We start from the raw sequence: 21,401 nt of genomic DNA, 5'->3' as shown, positions 1-21,401 counted from the left end.
ACAGTATTTGTATTTGTAGTGCGTGGGTGAAGCATTTACAGCGGTGTGGTTCGAACAAAAGTCGTCAGTGAACAACCCGTCCTCGACTCAAGTCCATTACATCCAGCGATCGACCCCACAGGCGCATTCGAAAATTTTAACATACTGTTCATTCAAAACAGGAATTTTCTCAAATGTAAATGAATATTTTTTTATATTAGCATATTGTGCATATATAGACATAGGTTAGGTTAGGTTAGGTGTTTAGGTTCTGTTGGCGATTATTTGTATTTGTAGTACGTGGGTGAAGGATTTATAGCGTTGTGATTCGAACAAAATTCGTCAGTGAAACACTTGTTCCGGATATGTTCGAACGTCAGCAGTTGTGAGTCGTGTGTAAACCGCTTTTCATTCATAAACAGGGGGTTTGGCGGGTGCATGGAATCACTTTTGGATCTTTGTTTGGAAGACGGGCTGCAGTGAAGCACTTGTTCCGGAAGTGTTCGGACGTCATCAGTTGTGAGTCGTGTTTAAACCGTTTTTCATTCATAAACAGGGGGTTTGGCGGGTGCATGGAATGGACTTTGGGCTTTGTTTAAAGGACGGGTTGTCGTATGAGTCCTGCTGGATGTATACTGTATAAGTCGTGAAGATATATATTGTATGAATCCTGCTGGATATTTACTGTGAGTCCTGCTATATATATACTGTATGGGTCCTGCTGGATATTTACTAGGATCACCCGCGTGCGCTACGTCCAACTTTACTCTACTGACCTAATAGCTCGATTCTGCAGATACAAATAGTAAATACGAACACAACACACGGACGCATAACAAACACATAACAAAACACACGAACACATAAGACACGGAGGTATAACAAAGCACGCGAACACAATGACAAAACACACGAACGCATAACACAACACACTGACCCATAACACAACACTCGAACACAAAGCACGAACACATAAAAAAAAAACAGACAATAACTGCAATGCACCGGGAACGTGAACTTCGTGCATGAGAACATGACAAAACCCACACAGACGGCGTGTGCTCGTGGATGACAGAGGGGGCGGCTGTTGAACCCTAAAAGGATACCGAGAACCAGGTTTACAAGGCTCTGTAACCCATGGGAACGCCCTCACAACACAAAGGATCCTCACACCATAATTTGGAATTGAATTCTAAGGGCCTTGATAAAATCAGGCTTTCAAGGTATATTAAACTTAGTGTATAGGTGCAAGAGGGTAAAGAATGCAATGAGGAATCCATATAAAGCATTAACCCTATAGTGTATAGGTCCAAAAGAGGAATTAAATCCGCCAATAAGTTTTGAAATATTTTGAATCGACTAAATAGGTTTAAAGTTATATTAAATTCAGTGAATATGTAATAAATGGCACTGCGCCTTCTGATTAGGTCCAAACGGGCATTGAATCCATTTGAATGGCTATAAATTATGTCGTCATTAGGGAATTTAGAAACAATAGTGTGATACGTCCGTTAGGACAACTAAACCATTATTTATATTAGGTATTCACAGTTTACACTAGTTTTCCAAATACGTATTTTCCAAAGTGTTTAAAAAAAAAAATTAGTTTTTAGTATTCGTGCGACACAAGAAACGGTGAGAAAGAAGAGAGAGAGACTATACCCATGAGGCTACAGTAAGGCAAGGACCTGACTTATTTACAAGTCCTGGAGAAAGAATTGGAGGGGAAAAAAGACACTAAAAGAAATGTTAAATTCGTAGCCCGGAAATGTCCAGAGGCCCCGGAACAGACTTTCTCATGACTTACTCTGAAGTGGTCGAGAAAGTAATAGTAATCCCTTGGTTCAAAAGGTGCAAAGGTGCAGTTTGAAGATGTCATGTCGGTAAGGGGTAAGGCCTAAACCAAATTGTTGTTTACCCATGTATTTTACGAAGGAAAACAACGGTGTGAGATCAGGTGGTAAGGCTGAGGAGACGAGGACTGCACTTCTAGGACACATTAAGAGAGCTCAATCTCACAACTTTAAAGGAGAGGCAGCAGAGGGAATATGACCACAACATAAAAAATACTAAGATGAACAGACACAATGAACAAGAACAGCTTTAAATTGAGAAACAATTGGAAAAGAGGACATAGATGGACGCTGGAAAGTCACATAGAGTCAAGGAAACATAAAATACTCGTATCTTTTATAGGTGGTCAACAAGTGTGATGCTATGAAAGAAGAAGCCGTGGAAGCCACCTCCATCTGCAATCTCAATAGCAGATATGACAGAGAATTCGAATGTCAAAAAGTTTAGGTAACGCCAGAGTTGCAGAATGCCTGGCAGGCGAAGGATAAAGAGCTAGGCTTCCTTCCTTCTTAGTCACTGTTAGTAAAATAGCAAAGCACCACCACCTCTACTATTTTCTTCTCTAAAAGCAGTCTACATAACCTCATTCCTCACCATTTATCTTCTCTGTCTTTATCACCATCACTTTTATCCCTCACCCTCCTCACACCTACACCCCACATACACACCCAACTACCACCACCTGGGATAAACGATAACACCCTCCACCCAATCCCTCCCATGTGACCTCTGACTGTCACCCCACAACTTCCCACGTCATCTAATATTCTCACGCATGCTGTACATCCCACCCCCACTACCTCCTCCTCCTCCTCAACCTCAACTCAAGCGCTGCTTCAACCCCTCACCCCTCCCCTTCCCTACCCACCCCTACCTCCCCTGCACCACAAGCAATCAGCGCAGGTGTGTCGCCCTTTCCTCTGCTCCTGACAGCACAGCTGTGCCGGCCGCTCCCTACAGCAACCTGTCCTCGACTCGAGTCCATTACATCCAGCGGTCGACCCCACAGACGCATTCATAAATTATTACATGCTGTTCATTCAAAACGGGAATATTCTCAAATATAAATTAATATTATAATATATTAGCATAGTGTGCATGTATAGGCATAGGTTAGGTTAGGTGTTTAGGTTCTGTTGGCGATTATTTGTATTTGTAGTATGTGGGTGAAGCATTTACAGCGTTGTGGTTCGAACAAAAGTCGTCAGTGAAGCACTTGTTCCGGAAGTGTTCGAACGTCATCAGTTGTGCGTCGTGTGTAAACCGTTTTTTATTCATAAACACGGGGGTTGGCGGGTGCATGGAATGGACTTTGGGTCTTTGTTTGGAGGACGGACTGTATACAGTATACACCCAGCAGGACTCATACAGTATACACCCAGCAGGACTCATACAGTATACACCCAGCAGGACTCATACAGTATACACCCAGCAGGACTCATTACAGTATACACCCAGCAAGACTCATTACAGTATACACCCAGCAGGACTCATACAGTATACACCCAGCAGGACTCAAACAGTATACATCCAGCAGGACTCAAACAGTATACACCCAGCAGGACTCATTACAGTATACACCCAGCAGGACTCATACAGTATACACCCAGCAGGACTCATTACAGTATACACCCAGCAGGACTCATACAGTATACATCCAGCAGGACTCAAACAGTATACACCCAGCAGGACTCATTACAGTATACACCCAGCAGGACTCATACAGTATACACCCAGCAGGACTCATTACAGTATACACCCAGCAGGACTCATACAGTATACACCCAGCAGGACTCATTACAGTATACACCCAGCAAGACTCATTACAGTATACACCCAGCAGGACTCATACAGTATACACCCAGCAGGACTCATACAGTATACACCCAGCAGGACTCAAACAGTATACATCCAGCAGGACTCAAACAGTATACACCCAGCAAGACTCATTACAGTATACACCCAGCAGGACTCATACAGTATACACCCAGCAGGACTCATTACAGTATACACCCAGCAGGACTCAAACAGTATACACCCAGCAGGACTCATACAGTATACACCCAGCAAGACTCATTACAGTATACACCCAGCAGGACTCATACAGTATACATCCAGCAGGACTCAAACAGTATACATCCAGCAGGACTCAAACAGTATACATCCAGCAGGACTCAAACAGTATACATCCAGCAGGACTCAAACAGTATACATCCAGCAGGACTCATACAGTATACACCCAGCAAGACTCATTACAGTATACACCCAGCAAGACTCATTACAGTATACACCCAGCAGGACTCATACAGTATACATCCAGCAGGACTCAAACAGTATACACCCAGCAGGACTCATACAGTATACATCCAGCAGGACTCAAACAGTATACATCCAGCAGGACTCAAACAGTATACACCCAGCAGGACTCATACAGTATACACCCAGCAGGACTCATACAGTATACATCCAGCAGGACTCATACAGTATACACCCAGCAGGACTCATACAGTATACACCCAGCAGGACTCATACAGAAATATGGAAGACGGCGAATGTGGTTCCAATATACAAAAAGGGCGACAGGCAAGAGGCACTGAACTACAGGCCAGTGTCCTTGACTTGTATACCATACAAGGTGATGGAGAAGATCGTGAGAAAAAACCTGGTAACACATCTGGAGAGAAGGGACTTCGTGACAAATCGCCAACATGGGTTCAGGGAGGGTAAATCTTGCCTTACAGGCTTGATAGAATTCTACGATCAGGTGACAAAGATTAAGCAAGAAAGAGAGGGCTGGGCGGACTGCATTTTCTTGGATTGTCGGAAAGCCTTTGACACAGTACCGCATAAGAGGCTGGTACATAAGCTGGAGAGACAGGCAGGTGTAGCTGGTAAGGTGCTCCAGTGGATAAGGGAGTATCTAAGCAATAGGAAGCAGAGAGTTACGGTGAGGGGTGAGACCTCCGATTGGCGTGAAGTCACCAGTGGAGTCCCACAGGGCTCTATACTCGGTCCTATCTTATTTCTGATATATGTAAATGATCTCCCGGAGGGTATCGATTCATTTCTCTCAATGTTTGCGGACGATGCTAAAATTATGAGAAGGATTAAAACAGAAGAGGACTGTTTGAGGCTTCAAGAAGACCTAGACAAGCTGAAGGAATGGTCGAACAAATGGTTGTTAGAGTTTAACCCAACCAAATGTAATGTAATGAAGATAGGTGTAGGGAGTAGGAGGCCAGATACAAGGTATCATCTGGGAGAGGAAATTCTTCAGGAGTCAGAGAAGGAAAAAGACTTGGGGGTTGATATCACGCCAGACCTGTCTCCTGCAGCACATATCAAGAGGATAACATCAGCGGCATATGCCAGGCTGGCCAACATACGAACGGCATTCAGAAACTTGTGTAAAGAATCATTCAGAACTTTGTATACCACATATGTCAGGCCAATCCTGGAGTATGCAGCCCCAGCATGGAGTCCATATCTAGTCAAGGATAAGACTAAACTGGAAAAGGTTCAAAGGTTTGCCACCAGACTAGTACCCGAGCTGAGAGGTATGAGCTACGAGGAGAGACTACGGGAATTAAACCTCACTTCGCTGGAAGACAGAAGAGTTAGGGGGGACATGATCACCACATTCAAGATTCTGAGGGGAATTGATAGGGTAGATAAAGACAGTCTATTTAACACAAGGGGCACACGCACAAGGGGACACAGGTGGAAACTGAGTGCCCAAATGAGCCATAGAGATATTAGAAAGAACTTTTTAGTGTCAGAGTGGTTGACAAATGGAATGCATTAGGAAGTGATGTGGTGGAGGCTGACTCCATACACAGTTTCAAGTGTAGATATGATAGAGCCCAATAGGCTCAGGAATCTGTACACCTGTTGATTGACGGTTGAGAGGCGGGACCAAAGAGCCAGAGCTCAACCCCCGCAAACACAACTAGGTGAGTACAGTATACAACAAGCAGGACTCATACAGTATACATCCAGCTGGACTCAGTAATGCCATAACAATGGTTTATAATGTTACTGCATCCTAAGGCAGCTGACCCCTTACCTAGACAAAGACAAACAGACGGAAGATTGACTGACATGTTCTGATAAAAGGCGGTAGTATTCAATGTACTATTGGCGGTAAAAAACAATAAATGTAAACAAAAACAAAAGAGCTTTCTCCCGCCCACAAAGCGGCCCTGTGTCCCGATGCGTCCGATTGACTCTGACTTCCTTTTAATGTTTTTTTATTTATTTAACTTTTAGATACATCCAGCCAATATAAAACCGAATATTTCGTAAGGATTTCGAATTGAACTTAGAAAGTAAGTTTAAATAGCAAACACTTGTTATTATCTACAAATTTTGCAAGACAATTCAAGCCAAGACTACATGAAATAGGATTAAGGGGTCGGATAGTCTGCAGATAGGCGGCTAATTTGGTAATAGCCACAATGTCTGTTATTTTCCCTGGGGTATGGAAGGGAGGAGGGGGGGGAGGCTGATGTATTTGGTGTATTGGTGGACGGAAATGAAAAGACGGGAAAGGGAGAAGACAGAGAGGGATGAAAAGGAACTAGAGAGAGGACAAGAAGAGTGGGTGAAGTGGTGAGTCACTCCTTGGAGGACCTGTCTCCTGAAGGCACCGCTCCGACGCCCTGGTGGGAGCTGCTCCACTCTCTCACGGGTGAACCCGTTCTCTTCACTACCACTCCGTAAAAAAATGCAATGGTTATGTTACATGCATGCATCCTGCAGGCACAAATAGGTGTGTGCAAGCAAGCAAGCAACACGCACACATGATATGATAGAGCCCAATAGGCTCAGGAACCTGTACACCTGTTGATTGACTATTAAGAAGAGGGACCAAAGAGCCAAAGCTCAACCCCCGCAAGCACAACCACGTGAGTATATGAAGCAGGATTAATTAAACAAAATTCGGTTCGCTTGTCTCCCTAAAAAAAATATTGAATATTCATTGCAAATTTTATTTTATCAAGTTATTCCCCAGACGAAGGATCAGCTGACGCAAACGACTATATACAGAGACAAAGAATGGCCAGATAACAGGACTGGTGGTAGAATTTGACTAGATAACAGGACTGGTGGTAGGACGTGGACAGATAACAATGGTAGTAGAACCTGACCAGATAACAACAATGGTAGTAGAACTTGACCAGATAACAACAATGGTAGTAGAACCTGACCAGATAACAACAATGGTAGTAGAACCTGGCCAGATAACAGCACAGGAACAATAAGGTTTTATTGAAAATAAGATTTCCGCCTTCCACTGACAAACCGAAGTGTCAGTATATCAATATACATGACTTTAGTATATCAATTCAAGTACAATTCCAGAGACGGTACGCTCCCAAATATGTGTTATATTGGACATTATTAATACTCTGAGTATAGGCGTCTAACACATCGTAGAAATTAAGCAAACGCCACTCTTGCCATCACAATACCACCCGTGAATCACCAGGACATGGTAACAGGCACCACTATCATCACACGAGGCGGGACCAAGGAGCCAGAGCTTAACCGCCACACACAAGCACAACTAGGTGAATACGTACCATGGGGGTCAAATGAGGCACAAAACACATGAACTTGCATTCATTCGAGAACTGGTCACAGAAAATGAACACTCAAATGAATTTCACTTCAAACATACAATTCTTTGATGGCCCTCTTTTATTTTTTTACCCAAAAGGAAGATATATAGATATATATTCAGTCAACAATCACCTGACCCCTGTACTCCGTCACTTTCTATTCTTAAGTACTACTTAATCATAGAGTGAAGGGAACCTATACATATATACATGTATGTTTATACATGTAATCAAAGCATAGTATCCTGTGTCTTGTGTATTATCCTGAAGGTGTCATGTTGATGAGCTGTCGAAATAAAATTGAAAGACTGAGTGATTTAGTGGGCTGGACGGTAGAGCGACGGTCTCGCTTCATGCAGGTCGGCGTTCAATCCCCGACCGTCCACAAGTGGTTGGGCACTATTCCTTCCCTCCCCCGTTCCATCCCAAATCCTTATCCTGACCCCTTCCAAGTGCTATATAGTCGTAATGGCTTGGCGCTTTCCTCCTAATAATTTCCTTCCTTCCTTCACTAGGCGTTACGAGGTATTTACACACAATGGTAAATATCCATAAAAAATTAAACTGCCTCTGGTTGTTTGAAGGGACCCTCAGCCTGGAAGAAGAGGATATGCAGCACCCGGGGGGGAGCCTCGTGGGGCTCCCACGTGCGCTGGCACATATGGTCTTCTACTACCACCCCCTTATATGTGTTTATTTTATTATTTAAACTTGTTACAAAAAAGGATATAAACTAGGGGAGATAGACTAGAAATAAAAATGAATTTTGGAGAATTGATTTTTCAATTACCATCGACAGTGAAAAGAAACATAAGAAATATTGAGACAATTCGTGTTAGAATTATTAATCTTACTTTTTCGGTCATGTTTAATAATATATATATATATATATATATATATATATATATATATATATATATATATATATATATATATATATATATATATATATATATATATATATATATATATATATATATATAGATTGATTGATAAAGATTAAGCCACCCAAGAGGTGGCACGGGCATGAATAGCCCGTAAGTGGTACAATTTGTTTTTTCTCAGTATTCTGAGGTTGCATTTAACCATCAAGCTGTTATCGCGGGGGAGTATATATATATATATATATATATATATATATATATATATATATATATATATATATATATATATATATATATATATGTATATATATGTATATATATGTATATATATATATATATATATATATATATATATATATATATATATATATGTATATATATGTATATATATATATATATATATATATATATATATATATATATGTATATATATATATATATATATATATATATATATATATATATATATATATATATATATATATATATATATATATATATATGGCCCTCAGGTGGTGGCGTGATGTCTTGACCTCCAGTCAGGTGTGTGACCCCCCACCCCCTCCCAACCGTCTCTACCTCCTCCTCCTGCTCCCTGCTGGCGAGACCTTAAATGGCGAGATTGGTCTCTTCCTCTCTATCTCTCTCTCTCCTTGTCACACAGGTGGGTACTGGAGACCACTTTGTCTCCTCTTCCCGTGTGTGACTCTTGTAGATAATAGTGCATAAGCTGCACCTACTTTTTTTAGTCCTTTCGATGCATAGGCTACAGCTTGCATTTTGAACTCATTGGTCGTATAGGCTATAGCCAATATTTTGAAGTCATTGGTCGTATAGCTATAGCCAATATTTTGAAGTCATTGGTCGTATAGCTATAGCCAATATTTTGAACTCATTGGTCGTATAGCTATAGCCAATATTTTGAACTCATTGGTCGTATAGCTATAGCCAATATTTTGAACTCATTGGTCGTATAGCTATAGCCAATATTTTGAACTCATTGGTCGTATAGGCTATAGCCAATATTTTAAACTCATTGGTCGTATAGCTATAGCCAATATTTTGATCTCATTGGTCGTATAGGCTATAGCCAATATTTTAAACTCATTGGTCGTATAGCTATAGCCAATATTTTGAACTCATTGGTCGTATAGCTATAGCCAATATTTTGAACTCATTGGTCGTATAGGCTATAGCCAATATTTTAAACTCATTGGTCGTATAGCTATAGCCAATATTTTGAACTCATTGGTCGTATAGGCTATAGCCAATATTTTAAACTCATTGGTCATATAGCTATAGCCAATATTTTGAACTCATTGTGTGACTAACCTTTCCCCCGCCGCCCACTGGACGCGTGCAAGGGGTCATGAGTCATGATAGACAAATCCAATCAGAATGTAACTAGGTCACCGCCTATGTAAATAACTTAAACAGACATTAAGGTTCAGTTTCTGAACTCACTTGCATAACTCTGTAACCTTTACGGCTCCGCCCACAGGGTGGATATGAGCTTTTTGATGTGCAAATTAAGCTTAGTGTATTGAAGATTCCAGTACGTTATAAGTATTTTATTTTTATTCATCAAAGCCACTAAGACTGTTCTGTATGTGAAGCTTTGACGCTGAATAAATAATTGTACACTCCAAGCAACAGCCTGGTGGACCAAACTCTCACAAGTCAAGCCTGGCCTCGGGCCGGGCTTGGGGAGTAGAAGAACTCCCAGAACCCCATCAACCAGGTACATTATGTACTTTATCTCACACCATGTTCACGATGTGTGTGTGTACCTCCACTCTGTGTACACCATGTGTGTACCACCACTCTATGTACACGAAAATGTGACATAAACATGTAATCAGCTCCTGTTTTCAACAATGTTCACCTTAAAGATATTTTCATATCCATTGCTTGGTATGTCTGTCTGTCTGTCCCAGTAACTGGACGGGTAGAGGTCTCTCCGCGCCAGGAATTACGGGTCGCCATCACCCTTATAACGTCTTTGTGACGGCATAAAACGCAAAATTATAAAAATCACATTAATGTGATGCATCGGTGAGAAAATGAGAACATCTGATATCTTATACGTTCGTTAGGTTAGGCAATGTCAGGTCAGGTCAGGTCAGGTTTGTTTATAGAGTAGCGATGACGTAGAGAGGTGCATAGTTTATTTTTTTAAGCTCTTGGACTTATTGTTTTTTTAGGCGTCCTCTCCTCGACCGCGTATAGGCCTATGACCACACCCTTAACGCACAAAAAAACTACATTATCGTACTCTTGGAACGGAAACCATCTTCTCGAGGAAACATGGAGAGAGAGAGAGAGAGAGAGAGAGAGAGAGAGAGAGAGAGAGAGAGAGAGAGAGAGAGAGAGAGAGAGAGAGAGAGAGAGAGAGAGAGAGAGAGAGAGAGAGTGAGAGTGCGAGTGCGAGTGAGTGAGTGAGTGAGTGAGTGTGTGTGTGTGTGGGAGTTCAGTTATCGCACTTGACTACCCTCGAGTACAGGCACATTAAAACAAGCACAGAGATAATATAAGTTTCTGTGTTTATCTAGGCCTAGCCCCTGGCCAGGTAGAGGAGGAGGAGGCAAGGTTCACAGGGAGGAGATGCCGGCCAGGTGAACTAAATCAATATTCAACCACCGCCCCCCTGCCTCCCCCCCCCCTACCTGGACGGTGACACTAATTGGAAAATCCGCCCATGACTACATACCAGTGTGTGTCCCTTACGTGCTGGTTAACAACCAGTCACCCAACACTGACGGTACACCTAGAGTCAGTATGGCGCCCCCGTACACAATACATCTATCGTTGTAACCCCTCCAAAAAATGGTTCACGTTTTCTACTGTTTATTTTGAAGAGCGCTCGAGAAAGCTACCTAACCTATCCTTATATCTTTCGTAGGTCTAGTATAGTATAGTATGTCATATATTATATATATAAGCAACAACCTTTTAGATCAAGGGTGGTGCCAGTCTCCAGGAGGAAGAAGAACTCTGGGAACGGGCTACAGGTAAACTCCCAGGTAATACATTGACGAGAGCTGAGATCGTGCCTGCGAGCGTCAAGCTCCCATATGGTCTTACGAAAGGAAGAGCGTATGCGCATACATATACACCGGTGTATACGCATACATATCCGCCTGAGCTCATTATCTCTGGCACACTGGTTGAACACAGCCGCTTCATAAACGTCCCACTAAGCACACATGTGTAATCCTGTACCTACACACGTCCCCCAAGAACTACACGTAGGCCCCCCCCCCCCATGAACCTACATATATATAGCGTTATGAACCTGCACACAGCCGAAGAAACCAACATATAGCCCTCTGAACCCTGGTATATTAACCCATGAACCTACAGACTCTAGAACCCCGTATAGTCCTCTGAACCTACAGACAGCCCTCTAGAACCATTGTGCAATCATCTGAATCTACAGACAGCCCTCTAGAACCACCGTATAGTCCTCTGAACCTACAGACAGCCCCCTAGAACCGTTTGAAGCTTCAGACAGCCGCAAAAACCTTGAGAAAGCCCTCTGAACTTGCATATATATATCCCTTTGAACTTATATACATTCCTGGATGTACAGTTGTAATTCTGAACGTCACAGATGTAATCCTGAACGTGCACACATCCTAATGAACACCGTTGCACACCCTAAACGCACAACTATCTAACCGAACGCACAGATAGAACCCGTGAACGCATCACTATTTCACGGAAAGCGCGGATATCTGTCTGAACGTTGAGAAATTGACTTGAACACTTAAATCACCATACGAATGTACATATGTTGTTATTGTTTTAGATTTAGCTACTCAGAACGAAATGTCCATGTAGCACGGGCTATGGTGATCCCGTAGAATGTACATAGATTGATGATTGATAAAGATTAAGCCACCCAAGAGGTTCAAGTTCAAGTATGTTTATTGAGATAAGCAATAAATACATCTCAAAGGGATAGAGTAGCTTAGGCTATTTCTACCCCCCCTAACCCAAGAGGTAGCACGGGCATGAATAGCCCGTAATATGTACATGAATGTTACATATTTCCCTGAACACTTGTATATCTGCCAGAACACCTGACTATAACTGCGCCCCCCCCCCCCCCCCCCGTGTAATAACCCAAGAATGTGTGTGCGCGCGCGTGTGTGTGTGTGTGTGTGTGAAGATTAAACAAGCGGAGTACTTATTCGTTCTCATAAATGGCTACTGGAATTCAACACCAGCAAGTGTAAGATGATGAACAAAGAGGGAGGTGGGGGGACAGGTAACAATTAAGAAACCAACAACAGGACCGTACACAACGACTGTGAACCACATCCCTAAAACTACTGAAGAGGAAGACATAGGAACAGATATAACCCATCCTCATCAAATAATCTAAGATGAGGTCTGATAAAGACCTTTTGTGCCCTCTGTAATGCTTTTGCGCTACCGCTCAGCAGGATGAGTATGGGGTGCACAATAAACTAGCCGCCTTCGGCGGCAACAATCAATCAATCAATCCTCATCAGATATAACCCAGAGACACATTAATAGCTGTTATCAACAGCCAAATACACTAACACTGACGAATATCATAACATCCTTTAGGAGTCTAGAGTACGCACGGTGCTCAAGAGAGAGAACTCATAAACGCCTCTACAGGCTGCGAGCAGCCGCCTCCAACAGCCTAGTTCATCAGTCCAGCAACCTAGGAGGCCTGGTCGGAACCGGGCCCGGTTCCCGGTTTTTTTAGATATAAAATACATATTTCCATTCCCTCTGTATTTCCCTATCAGGAGAAGCGCCAAGCCAGTAGCACTTAATTGGAAGGAGTCAGGATAAGGATTTGGGATGGGAAGGGGGGAAGGAATGGTGCCCAATCGCTTGGACGGTCGGGGATTGAACACCGACCTGCATGAAGCGAGGCCGTCGCTCTACCGTCCAGCCCAAGTGTCTGGGATATACTGAGGGGAAGAAAAACAGGAGAGGTTCACAGGTTCTCATGAGGGCGAGGATCCAGGTGGAGGCTTGGGACATATGTGAGGACAGGAAACTAGAAGTCAACTCCAAGACTATCAAAAGTAATATATATATATATGATAGAAATTTAGGTTAGGTAGTCATTGCTTTAGATGACCGGACGGGTGGGAATGCTGGGGTCCAAGAGCAGCAGCTCTTATTTTGTTTGCAAAATAAGGTTAGTAATGATCTATATTTGTCGGCAGGACCGATCTTCAGCTCTCCTGAACCCTAACTTCTGAATAGATGAGTATAACACGAAAATGTTCCCCTGAGCCTCCCCCACACACACACACTCGCACTTTAATTCCCAACTTAACTCTCAAATGAACAGTATAACACGAGAGACAACTTACCTGAGAGTGGCTCACGTTGTAGTGGTTCCTTGACCTTCTCTCCGCTCCTCGTCTCTCTCTCTCCAGCCTTCCTCCTCGCGATGTCTTCATTCACTTTGAGATATCTTCTTTATCTGCACTTTTTCATTTCCTGGGTTCGTGGTTCTGCCATTCACTCTCTGGTGATGTGTCTGAGTTAAATAAATTTGTCCCCTGGTGCCGTCATGATCGCTTCCTTCAAGGTTGGACTACTGCGTTAGTAGTGACCTGACCTCGCTGTGAGCCGCCCTGCTGGGGGTGACGTCAAGTGCTGAGGGTGACGTCAAGACGGCAGTGTGAGGGGACGTCTGGGCGCTGAGACCTGGCCAGTGTGAGGGTACGTCTGGGCGCTGAGACCTGGCCAGTGTGAGGGTACGTCTGGGCGCTGAGACCTGGCCAGTGTGAGGTGACGTCTGGGCTATAGACCTGGCCATTGTGAGGTGACGTCCGAGTGCTGGGATTCAGAGCGGGAGAGGGTTCTCTTGAACACACATTCTCCTCCATAGCCGTCCATGAGGCGGCCTCAGGTAAGCGTTGAGTCGTTGAGTGTTTCCGTGTAGTGATAAGGACGCGAGGTCACCTGGCTCCAGTCCTCTTAACGTGGGCCACACTTGTGTCTCACCGTAGCGGCCATTGTCCCTCTGGTAGCGTTGTCGCTGGTTGCCGCTCCCTGGACACTTGCTGTGTTCGGTCCTCCCTCAGTGACAGGACATATACACGGCAGTTTTGAGCTTCGGTTATGTGAAGCCGTAATTGAGGTTCTCAGAGAGAATTAAGCGCTGGTTTGGAGTGGTTGAAGTAGAGGTAGATGAGGGGGGAGAGAATCATTGGGTCGTACTGGTTGAAGGAATTCTGTGACGGGGGAAAGGCAACTGGAACAACCGGAAATGAGGTGTGAGGCAGAAAAGATTCGTCACCAGCAGTATTTTGTTGCATTCTTGATGTCTTGTGAGACTTTCTTAACAACTTTCTTCCAAAGTTATCGATCTGTTCCCTCGTCGTTCTCCTGCTTCTTCGTTCTGGTGCTGCTAGTTCCTCCATCCATGCCCAGGAGCAGCGCCCGGTCGCCACGACACCTGCCCCTCGGGTCATCCTTCCTCTTGTTACGGCTGGTCTTCGTGGTGATGTTCCTGCTGCTGCTGGAGGGAGGCCGGCGAGGAGAAGCCCCTGGCGGAGGGGGCAGCCCGCCCTGGGACCCGCTGCTGGCTACTGGTCCCCAACGCTGCCCGTGGCGCCATTTATGTGTCGCCAGCCCTCATTCCCCTTGTTACTGCCAATTGTGAGGGGAGTGTGAGCGAGGGGTGCTACTGACGGCCCTCTCTGTGTCTCCCCCTCTCTCTCTCTCTCTCTCTACCTCTCCTCCCCTCACCCACCGTGCCCCGTACCCTCAGCCTCGCCCACCGTTATCTCTGGTTACACACTCCCCTCAGTCCTGCCCACCCGTATGTGTTGTCTCGTGGTTAGAGGGGATGGAAGGGGGTGAAGGGAGGGTGGGAGGAAGAGGGTGAGGGAGGGAGGTGGGTTGGGTAAGGGAGAGAAAGAGAAGTTAATGGCGGGTCTTTTGTTGCTCTGTTTCTGTTTTTTTTTATTGTGTAGTTTGTTTGTTTCTTCTTGTTCCTCCTCCTCTCTAACCCCCCCCCCCATCCCTCCGTCTTTGTCTACTCTGTGTCTGTCTGTCTGTCTGTCTGTCTGTCTGTCTGTCTGTCTGTCTGTCTGTCTGTCTGTCTGTCTGTCTGTGTCTGTCTGTCTGTCTGTCTGTCTGTCTGTCTGTCTGTCTGTCTGTCTGTCTGTCTGTCTGTCTGTCTCTGTCTGTCTGTCTGTCTGTCTGCTCTCTGTCTCTCTCTCTGTCTGTCTGCTGTCTGTCTGTCTGTCTGTCTGTCTCTGTCTCTGTCTCTGTCTACTCTCTGTCTACTCTCTGTCTACTCTCTGTCTACTCTCTGTCTACTCTCTCTCTCTCTCTCTCTCTCTCTCTCTCTCTCTCTCTCTCTCTCTCTCTCTCTCTCTCTCTCTCTCTCTCTCTCTCTCTCTCTCTCTCCAGTGCATGTTTCTAGGACGACTTAAGCGCCCATTCTCTAATAACCTGTCCTCCTCCTAACAGAACGTCGCATCTAGTTCTAAATATACGTACTAGAAAATGGTAGCAGCTCGCGAAAGTGCCATACTTTCCCGTTTTCTGTTTTGGGTCCTCTGGTAGGTTAGGATAAGGGCTCTTTAGTACGAAAGTTTCTTGACATTGAGAAAACTTAGGGGTATAATTCCTCCATATAGTTATAAGTCACAGCTACACTAGAGTAAGGTCAACTTATATGATAACATTAATATTTATATTACTTGATCATCTAGATATATAACAAAATACCTTATTACTAGGTATATGTTTCCTAGTACCCTGTTACTAGAGCTCCGGGATATATACCTAGTGTATTACCGTAGATTAACAACCTATACTGCAGATCAAATCTACACTGACGGGTCATCTAATCCTGTCAATGGCAGGGCTGGTGCAGCATACACGGTAATCAAGGATAATACTTTCCAACGCAGAAATGAAGAAAAAGCACGTATTGAGAACTATGCCTCTTCAACGCAAGCAGAGCTAACTGCCATTGTTATGGCGTTAAGGTTTCTTGAACGGAACACTAATGGTGCAGTGATCTGCACTGATTCAAAAGCAGCACTTTAAAGCCTAAGTAAAAATCGGGCAGAAAATCTTGCAATAGTCGCTGAAATTAAGAGAGCTGTGAGAGTACTTACCAATCAGGGAAGAGTCATCAAGTTTCTGTGGATCCCCTCCCATGTTATATAAAATAAATAAATAAATATGTTTATTCAGGTAAGGTACATACATACAAGTGATGTTACATTAATGGATTGATATAAAGATAGAGCTAGTACACACAATGCCTAAAGCCACTATTACGCAATGCGTTTCGGGCAAAAAAAAATGTTTCGGACAAAAAAAAAAACATATTCCAAAATGTTGGAATATGTGGGAATGAACGAGCAGATGTGCTGGCTGCTGAAGGCGCTGAAGGAGACCATATTGAATATTTCATACCCAAGACTCTACTACAAATTAGAGGTATTAGTCAGGCAACATCACCGTGACAAGGTAACTGAGGAAAGGAGGATAGAAGCACAAACCAGTGAATCTGTACGATGGTACAACACGGTTGCAGCCGGCAATCCCAATCATTATGGCCGAAGAGGAGGAGGACGCGGGAGAGAATCAGTAATAGCGAGAATCTGTCTTGGATACAAATATCCATTGGAGATATGGAATGGAAACAACTGTTGATCAGCGAAGTTGCAGAATCTGTGATGAGAGTGACGGACACCGCCTTGACCACTATCTACGTGAATGTGAACATCTGAGAGACATCAGAAATATGTGTAGAATAATAAACTCCACATTGTTTGAATTAGGAAAACGCTATTTGTCAAATATTGATACTGTTCTTAAAAGATATCCCCATTTTGCACCCGCAAGATAACGTAAGCTTTTAAGGGTTGACAGATGTTAATCTTCTTGTTTGAGGAGCTGTTTGTGAGATTTTTTTCTACGCCTACCTCCCTTAGGAGGGGGACTACAAGTTTAAAGTCTGCTCACGGCAGTTAAGCATGAGTCCAATAGAAAAAAGAAAAGCGGGAGCAAACCGCCAGGCCTCCACCACCAGGGGTGAAAACCTGTCCACAATAGGCCGCTGGCTCCTCCTAGTTAAACAGGACGTTAACACTAATAAAGGGTAACCGACGGGTTCTCACAATCAAATATTTATATTTGATGTGGCGCTATGAATTGGAATTCGAATTCCCAAGAACAGCCGTCCTACAAGATCACATCAACATTTAATCGTAATATGCAGAAATATGGTGGAATAATATGGTTGAAGGGTTGACATCAAAGACCGTTTTCTATAACATAACAATTTATTAATAACAAGAGACTAACTACTACATTACCGAGTTTACGTTACGTTAATGTCCATCCAGTGGCACGATAACAACCAGCTAAATAGCAACCCTTGCTGTGAGGCTGCATACTGAACTAACCTGAACACAGGTGTGCCCACTGCATGACGCAATATTGCAAATCAAAGAAAAATGTCACAGACTAAGTTACACCACAGCGAATGGTTACGTTATTGTACATCAAGTGGCATTTGCAACACAGCTATTCAACAGCCCCTCGAGAAGTGACAGCAGGCTCCATCTTGCTGACACTTCGGGCTGACAACATGAACTAACTGAACAAATGAAGGATATCCACTGAAGACACAAGCATGCAATCAATAGTGTCTCGGTTTCCCTGACAGCTACTATAATCACATGCTTAGGGGTCCTCCCTCCCCCCAGGAGAGACCCACGTAACTAGGCGGGTAGTCCAACAGTGACCTCCCCCCCCCTATCACAACCCAGTGTGAACACTCTTTGCAACTCCCTACAAGAAGTTGCCCTGTAAATAGTAACAAAGACAGGCAAGGCGGGATTCTGGGACACAGCTCCACAAATCCCTAGATGACTCTACTCTCGTCACCAGACGACAACCAAAAGAAATTGCCTTAAGTGATTAATTACGTTAATTGACTGATCGCAGCAGTCAGCAACAAAGTACTACGGTAATCACAAACAATTGTCTCACACTAGACAACATCATGATGATACTCTACGTTAATCATTAACACTTAGTCTCTCTTGTTAACAATAACTCAAACTTATATTACATCACACTTGACTCCTTGCAAGTATTCAGTGAGTAATTCTTAATTAAGGTCAAACGGACCACTAATTACATCCCCATTGAGTTACGTTAACTAAGCCTACCCTAACTTGGCAGCTTCTCAACAGTCTGTGTCAAAAAATTACTAGTGAGTGTTAATTACCCTAATTAAGCTCCGAGTAATTAATTAACTGTCACCAGGACCGATAATTAATCATCCATAAATACGTCTCACTCTGCACTGCCTAAGCAGGTCTCATCAAACACTGTGAATCCACGGGAAAGGAGTTAATTACCCCTAATTAACAAGATGTGCCACTAATCCACTGTCCTCAGACAGGATATGATTAATACAACGATTTATGCTAGCTCCATGACCTCGCTTTACCGAGTCATCGGAGCTCTCCGATGTTAATTACTCCACTAATTAACATGAGCCACTAATTGCTATACCCCAGAAAGGTAATTAGTCTCGAGCAAATTACGTTAACACAAATACTGACAGACTCTGACAGATCCTCTCCCACTACGTGAATTCATGATGAGAAGGCTAATTACATAATTAGCTAGAGTGGTCAATTAGTTGTCACACGGACAATTAATTGCTCCCGAGACGTATCTCACTCAAGCTCAACACTGTTCTCTCTCATAACAGCCCTCACTCACTCAACAATAAGTGTGCACCCCTTATCCAGTTAATTCCCCAATTATTAACTCACTGAATCCTTAAGTCCTCAACATAACTTAAAGAAACAAAGTAACCCCAGTGTTACATAGGTCACACTACAATGGCATGCAACAACACAAATGCACTGCCCACATACGGTTGCGGCTACTGCAACTCGTTAATTACTGTGCCCACACAATAATGACACACGGTTGTGCAACACACAAGAGTATACCAATAATACTGCCCCCCTTTTCTTGCAACCGTTGCAAAGGACTACTGTGAACACACACTTACCTCAGCAAGGTAATTAACCCATCAATTGCTTGCTCTCATTAAGCACTGTGAATTCCCCTGAATAATCCTAGAGGTCCCTTAAACCTTCAACACAGCTCCCAGGGCAGCAATATCGTATAAACTGATAACAATACTGCAAAAACCTGCAACATAATGATGCCGTCAGCATACCCCACATGCTAATGACATCATTAGGCAATCAGTCAGCAATCACATCTACTGACTCACCACACAACACAGTACATAAACATGCAAATGAACACATAGAAATGGCATTCACATAATGAAAATTATATCATCAGGTAAATGTATCTCTACCTACACAGACCTCAGGGTACCCACTGACATCCCTGCCACCTGGCCTGTCTACCTCTAATGATTATAATTTTACATGCTGATACTCATAACACTAATCCAGTCTGACCGATTATATAGAATCGACAAGTGGATCACTTATATGGTAAATCTCTACACTGACCGGTACATACTCGAGTCAGTCTACACACTTATATACAATCATGATACTACAGTGTGGTCCCGTGTACAACATCTATCTCCAGGTACCGCCCTACCAGTCACCTGGACGTGCTACAGACAGCTGTCCTCTCAGCTGCTTCCCTAGCCTGGCGAGGCTCTGAGACAACTCTTACCGGGAATTTCCACCGATACTCATCACACTGTACACAATAATAAATTTTACTCACGTCTAACCTCCTCATTTTTTACTCATTTCCCAGGTCACTACCACTCTAGCTGTCAACACTTAGCTTGCCACCATATATATATATATATATATATATATATATATATATATATATATATATATATATATATATATATATATATATATATATATATATATATATATATATATACACACACATATACACAGTATATTCGGTTCATCGCCTTTTTCCTTCCCTCTACCCGTTTGTAAACTCATGCTACCGCAAGAATCTAACTGCTATTTGGGGAACATGAAATTGAATCACAAGAAGGTGTCTAACACGGTGACCCCCTTGCTCCTTTTCTTTTCTGCCTAATCATCAAGGAAGTCACTGATAACCTGTCCAGTGAGCTCAACATTTGGTTTTTGGACGATGGTACTCTAGCCGGCTCCCCAGCCTCACTCTTGGACGACATAAGAATAATTCAGGAGCAAGGAGGAAGTCTAGGCCTCACCCTGAACTCTTCCAAGTGCGAAATAACTTCCACCAACCAGCACATAATAGAGCAAAAAAAAGGTTGTTTTGCCTGACATTCATATAACCAACCCTGAAGGACAGCACACTCCTAGGTGCTCCTCTTGGAGGGAATGCCTCGACGAAGTCCTTGGTAAGATTACTGACCTGAAGAGGATGAATGAGAGGACTGAAGACATGGATGCTCATGATGTACTTTACCTCATCACCAGATGCTTGTCCCTCCCCAGGCTGACCTACTTACTTAGATGATCGCCATCTTTTAAAAATATTAAATTAGAAGAGTACGACAGCCTGCTGAAATCAATGCTAGAAAATGCCCTCAACCTTTCCTTCAGCGACTCACAGTGGAAACAGGCCTCCCTTCCTGTCAGACTCGGGGGCCTCGGCGTTCGCACAGCAACACTAATTGCTGTACCAGCGTTCCTGTCCTCTTCTGTGGCGTCTGACAACCTGGTAAAGGAAATCCTACCTGATTACCTAGGTCAACAGACAGGGGTACATGATCCCAGCTTTACAGACCACCACTAAATGGGTCTCTCTCGCAGGATCAGCACCCCAGCCACCACATTCTGAAGCACATAAGCAATCCAGTTGGGATCGCCCCATTGTCGACCAAGAAGCTACGATATGCCTAGAAGCTGCGACAACACCACATGACACTACCCGACTTAGAGCTGTAGCAGCTCCCCATGCAGGTGACTTCCTATTAGCAACCCCAATGTCAGCAACTGGCACTCGTCTCACATCGCAGGCCCTCCGAATTGGTGTAACTCTCCGCCTCGCTGCC

The 21,401-nt window shown here is 43.6% G+C and overlaps 1 protein-coding gene and 1 long non-coding RNA gene across 6 annotated transcripts in view; one reads left to right on the top strand and one right to left on the bottom strand.

The window, feature by feature from the left end:
• Nucleotides 1–15,177, bottom strand: part of LOC123774815 (uncharacterized) — a 32,763-nt gene extending 17,586 nt beyond the window's left edge. The window contains exon 1 of the long non-coding RNA XR_006774987.2: nt 13,708–15,177. This is a non-coding gene — a long non-coding RNA (uncharacterized lncRNA). The remainder of the gene's footprint in view (nt 1–13,707) is intronic.
• The window catches only part of msps (msps cytoskeleton-associated protein 5), a 122,585-nt gene that overhangs the window by 7,267 nt on the left and 93,917 nt on the right, over nt 1–21,401 (top strand). The window lies entirely within an intron of this gene.

Source organism: Procambarus clarkii, chromosome 10 (assembly GCF_040958095.1).
Source record: "Procambarus clarkii isolate CNS0578487 chromosome 10, FALCON_Pclarkii_2.0, whole genome shotgun sequence".
NCBI lineage: Eukaryota > Metazoa > Arthropoda > Malacostraca > Decapoda > Cambaridae > Procambarus > Procambarus clarkii.
Note: the sequence above shows the minus strand (reverse complement) of the source record. Positions and strands in the feature narration are given on the sequence as shown.